The 6,000-nt window shown below is 47.0% G+C and overlaps 1 protein-coding gene across 2 annotated transcripts in view; it reads right to left on the minus strand.

The window, feature by feature from the left end:
* Positions 1-5,076, minus strand: part of ELOVL7 (ELOVL fatty acid elongase 7) — a 30,099-nt gene extending 25,023 nt beyond the window's left edge. For both annotated transcript variants that reach the window (XM_050330115.1, XM_050330114.1), the window contains exon 1: positions 5,015-5,076. The gene's annotated coding sequence lies outside the window, so the exon portion shown is untranslated. The remainder of the gene's footprint in view (positions 1-5,014) is intronic.
* Positions 5,077-6,000: the final 924 nt, after the last annotated feature.

Consider the following 6,000-nt stretch of genomic DNA (forward strand, 5'->3'; position numbering starts at 1 on the left):
CACCACCTTAAAGACTTTGAATAGAGGCTCCAGGCACCGGGCTCAATGTGTAAGGCACCGTATCAATATAAAAGATAACACAAACTACAAAGAATTCGCAACACAATTAAACGCAGGCAGGCAGCATGTAGGAATTCATAAAGCTGCTACAAGCAGTTTCTCTTGAGCATAGCCTGCTCAAGCAGAGCAAGTCTGGCTGTTTACAGGGTAAGTTTGCAATTATAAGAGCACTTTTAATAGTAGCCATGTAATTTTAATCAACCTCTCTCCCCATCACTCATACCTGCCCCTATGTCACCCTTGAATCCTGCTGGAACAACCATTTTTCTGGCTGCATAATAAAACAGATTGGGAAACAGACCCAGGGTGAGAGAGGCAGCCTCACAGAAATGCTAAGGGTATTTTTTGACTTAGACCAGTTCCTCAGTGCTTTTCAGTAGCAGCCTTCACCAAGGTTTATGCCAACACAAAAGAAAAGTGACACAAAAAGCATGTGCAAAAAAAAAAAAAAAAAAGCATGTGGAATAAAAGAAATGCCAGTGATATTAAAACATCAGCCTAAGCTGGTATCACAGGAGATAAGAGTTGATGTTTACAGCTTTTACCATGACAAGTAATACAGCCCTGGCACACTTAAAAGGGTCAACCTGAATACCATTGCTCCTAGCAAATAACATGATTCATAGAGTTTACTGACACCTATTTTTGTCTTCCTTGTGACATCTGTGCCTCTCCACAGGTGAAACTCAGAGTTTGCTTTGAGCTGGATAGGCTTTACAAGTAGTTTTTAAGAGACTAGATTTGTGTGCTACCTCAGGATTTTGAAGTTAGATGCTACAGAAATCCAGTTCCTCAGATTCTCTTCCAGACCCAAGAGAACAACAAGACACTTAAATCTATGCTGCTGTAAGCTGAGTATTCTTCTTCCATCACTCAATTCATGAACTACTTGAAGGTCTTTTCTAGTCAACATCTTCAGTGATAAACTGCTGTGTGTAATCATCATAAGCAGATAGAGCAAAAATAGCAAAGCACATGCAGAAGAAAAAAGACAAACATTGACAGACACATTGAAAGCATTTTACTATATGAATTCATTAAAAATAGACAAAAAATAAAAGAACCCTATTCAGTATTTCCATGTCAAATCTCAGCATTAAACACTGAAACCAAAGACAAGTAAAGAAAAGAGACACTTGAGTTGTTCTGGTAAACTTCAGCGTAAATGTAGTATTTAATTTCTGTTGAAATTATTTTTTATTTTTTGGATTTCAACTAAGTAGCAAACGTATTGAAAAAACTGTTACATTACTCGTGACTTCGCAAAACTTTTAGCGGATTGAACATGTCACAACAGGCTACAGAAACTAAAACTATTGCATGGCCCTTTAGCTTTCATGTTCTTACCTTCTAAAGGAACCTTTTAAAAGGAACTGTTTAAAAAAAGTACAACCAAGTTTACAAAATTATTTGTTTGTTAACACTTTGTCTTCTTTCTAATAATCTATAATATTTTTAAGGAGTAAAAAGTTTAGTTTTCAGCATTTATGCTGCATTTGCTCTCTAGATGCAGCACTGAGCCTAGGTAGTGGAGGGAGTTTGTTCCTGGGAAAGCATGTGGGACTTGCTCCCTAGGGACAGTACAACAATACAGAGTAACTACGCAACTTTTAAATAACATATAAAGTAATTTTAAATGTGCAGAAAGATTCTAAAATTAAACCTAAGACAACCCTGAAGCTTTTATGGCACATTTTAAATCTGTTTTATGGAAACAATTATTCTTAAATTTGTAATAGCCTCTGTTCTAGTTTCCTAGTGCTTAGCTCCCATCCCTTTCCACATCAGGGCAGAAGCACAGACCAATTTCCTTCTAAATACTTGGAAAGGCCTACCAAAACTGCATTTGGAGCGTCCATAAATTGCAGCTGAGAAAACATAATCAAATCTGCCAATTCTTGAACTTGATATGTACTTGGGTAATAAACAGAAACTGATGAAAGTACTGCACCTGTGTGTCCTGCCTGCTGTGACGTCAGGAAAGGAAACCAGAACAGTGAAGATCTGCAGTGAGGGACAGAGGAATACTGAGAGAAACGAGTATTTCTTTCTTTCTAGCTATCCAAGCTTTGAAAAGTAAGTTTCAGACATCCATTAGGCTGAAGTGAATATGAGTGTTGGGCCATAATATTATTTTTATAAGGTATGTTGTGTCATTGAAGATGACAACACCCCACCTATTCATACTTTCCTATGTACTGTAGGTTTACATATCAACTTTGATCCACTTCAGAGTGAAGCAGCTTAGCTTAACCAACAGTCAGGAGCTAAACCATCTCATCTCAGCTGAGGCAGACCAGGGAGCTCACACCAGCCTTCACTACGAGAATTACTGGGCAGCAACCTCTCACAGCCATGCTGAGGCAGAGTCATCAGGTAGGGAGAGATGTCACATGAAGTCTGCCAAGTTAGATCCAGAATATGACAAAGATGATTTCACAAGCAGCTAATGAAGATCCAGGAAGAGATTCTGGCTCCCTTCCACCTCCTGCCTTTGAACACAGCACAGACGTGACTTTCTTCACTTCCCCATTTTCCTCACCCCACACGCACCTTCCATGCCCATCTCATGCACTGTTCGGCCTTCTGTCTTTCTCCACATTTCCCTACACCTCTGGAAATCTGTGTGTTAAGCAACCAGATAGGGAAAGGCCAGAGAAAGAGAAAAGACAAGCATTAAATAGGATGCACTGAGTAGAAGTAGCTTCAAGACAAAGAGCAGGAGTCCAAGGTAGGGAAAAACAAAAAACAGTTTCCCAATTTATTGCAGCAGAGGGAAACAAAACCAGGAAGGACACAGCACAGCAAGGAGAGCATACTCGGCAGAAGCCATCGAGTCAAGTCAGGATATAGAAACGTAGCTGATTAATTCTTCTACTGGTATGCAATTAGTTCATAGATATTTCATGGTATTTGGTGAGCTTCATAATTAGTTAAAACTTATTTGGCATGTATTACTTGACTAATGCTGTGGCATCTTTCCCAACACATTCCATGAATATTGCTTCCTGTACCATAACCTGTCTTACTCTACCAATAAATAAATACTATTTAATAGAAAGGTAGTTTACGCATTATAATGAAACACCATGAACTTGCATTATTCCCCACACTTGCAACACTGGTGCTGCCTAGGAAGACTTTCACAGAATCAAGGTATGGTGTGGGTTGGAAGAGACCTTGAAGACCATCTAGACCATCTGCCAACCGCCCTGGTATAGGTAGGGACGCCTTTCACAAGAACAGCTTGTTCAGAGCTCCATCCAAGCTGGCCTTGAACACTTCCAGGGATGGGGCATCCACAACTTCTCTGGGCAACCTGTGCCATGCCTCACTTGAAGCCTATGCTTATCTAGGTTTTCAAATCCTAGGTCTTTGTACACTTTCTTCAAGCAAACACCTAAGTACAAGTGCTCCCATTCCTCAGTGAAGCATTTTCAGGGTACATCCACGCTGCCTAATGCCATGTCGATACACCACAACTCTACTTCTACCTGAGGCAGCTCCAAGGCAGCCTGAATGCATCCTGGGAGGCATCCAAAGCATTGAGAAGCAGAATAAATCAGGCAGTACGCTGTTCCCAGGCTGCTCCCAACAACCAGAAAAACTTGTTCCAACTTCTCCCACATGGCAATGTGCAATACAGACCTACACATGGATCTGGGAAGAAGTGAATTAAAATGAAGTAAGGAAGCGAGTATCCATATGTGGCTGTAAGTTTTCTGGTTTGTCTGAGCAGCCTCAATTAACATACCTTGCTTTCCTGTAAAAGCAAAGAAACAGGAAGAGCTGGTCTGCAGCTTCACTATGCATTTTCAAGTATCACACAATTCTATCTTGGTAGCAGCAATGCCCAAAACCCAACCAAAGTTTCAACTCACTCAAAACTTATTTACAAATTCAGTATCAACATCCATACAACTGTCAAACAACATACATGACATACATACAGTTGCAAAGGACAAGTCTAAGAGACTGGTTGACTACAGCCTCATCAACTACACAGGCTGGCATTGACATGCGTCCTCAGCTCATGGCCTCACTGGCAATGTGGCTGGTCCTCAAGAATGGACCTGCCACACATGGCAGCAAAGGTGACCTGTCTCCAAAGAGGAGGAAGGCAGCAAGCCAGATCACCACCCTTACGACTTGCCAGACAACCCCTGGCTAGACATTGCCGCTCCAGCCCTACATATTAATATCACCATGAGCCACACCTCTCCCCTGGCTGTCTCCAGCCTTCACCCTTGGAGAGAAAGAAGCCTCCATTTCCTAAAGTCTGGGACCAGTCTTCTCTCTGAGAGCGAAGGGTGGGGGAGTAAAAAGGCATTTTTCAACACTAAAGTCCGCGATGAAGTGAGGCCACGCACATGCCATGGAGCAACTTGCTCTTCACGAGAGAAAGATGATCTCAGTGCATGTGAGGCACAGCCAGAGGGCCTCGAGAGACAGGAGCCATGAGATGTGGTGCACAGCTAGAGGGGGGTTTGGGGAGAAAAGCACCGCGGGGTGCCAGACACAGTCAGGGGGTTTAGGGAAACAGACACCGTGGGGTGTAGGGCACAGAAAGAAAGCTTGGAGGCCAGGCACTGCAGAGTGTGAGGTAGACTCAGTGGGGCTGGGGGGACACGCACCACAGGACACTGCCTCAGGGTCTGGAGTTAAGGCACAGCAACGTGCAGACGGGGACAGGGACTAGGGGTGTTGGTGCGGCCAGAAGAGGAAGGTGGGAAGGGAAGAAGCTCAGCGCGGCACAGCCGGGGGTCTGCAGGAGGGGCAAGAGGAACGCGGGCGCAATCACGGAGTTTGAAAGGAAGGTAGGAAGGAGGTAGCCCGAGCCCCATCCCATCCGTCCCGTCCGGCCCTTCCCAAGAGCGCCCTGCCGCCCCGCGCCTCCCCCTGTGCCGTCCCGCGTTCCCGCTTCCCGCTTCCCGCTCCCGCCGGGTGCACTCACGCGGCAGCCGCGCGACCCCACCTATCCGCGCACTGCCGGGCGCCAACTGCGCGGCGGATCCCTGAGGGAGCCTGCAAGGCGAGGGCGGGGGCGGGACGGACCGCCCCGGACCGCCCCGCAGCTCGGACTGCCCTGCCGTTCTGCCCGCACCGCCCTAGGCCGCCCCCCGCACTGCTCTCCGGGCCGCCCCGCACCGCCCCCCGCACTGCTCTCCGGGCCGCCCCGCACTGCTCTCCGGGCCGCCCCGCACCGCCCCCGCCCAGCTCGCTCACCGACCACGATGGGGCACGCTCCGGAGGCACTGAGTCGCCGGCCCCGGCCCTGCCGTCCTGCCACCTCCCGAGAGGGCCGGACGGGGCTCGGGACCTCCGGGACACCACACCCAGCAGCGAGTGGCGGAAGGCCCGCATCCCTCCTTATCCCGCGGGATGCGACCAGGAACGTCCTCTCCTGCCTCCGGGTATAAGGGCTAAGAGTTACAGACCTCCGTGAGCAAGTCCAGAGACGGCCTTGAGGATGATCCGAGGGCTCGGACACCTCTTTATCAGAAAAGGCTGAGAAAGTTGGGGCTGTTATGCCTGGAGAAGGGGAGGTTTTGGGAAGACCTCAAAGTTCATCCCAGTGCCTAAAGGGGGTTACAGGAAAGACGGGGAGGGGCATACGAAAAGGGGGAATGGCTTTAAACTGAAAGACAGAAGGTTTAGATTAGATATCAGGAAGAAATTCTCTACTATGAGGGTGGTGAGGCACTGGCGCAGGTTGCCCAGAGAAGTTGTGGATGCCCCATCCCTGGAAGTGTTCAATGCCAGGTTGGATGGAGCTCTGAGCAACCTGGTTTAGCGGAAGGTGGATCTGTCCACAGCTTGGTGATTGAAACTAGGTGGTCTATGAGGTCCCTTCCAACCTAAACCATTCTATGATCCTATGACTAGGAAAAGGACAACTGTTTTTCTATCCACTGCTGCAGCGTTCAGGGGTTTCTCCAG

Source organism: Myiozetetes cayanensis, unplaced genomic scaffold (assembly GCF_022539395.1).
Source record: "Myiozetetes cayanensis isolate MyiCay16 unplaced genomic scaffold, myiCay2020 scf4, whole genome shotgun sequence".
NCBI lineage: Eukaryota > Metazoa > Chordata > Aves > Passeriformes > Tyrannidae > Myiozetetes > Myiozetetes cayanensis.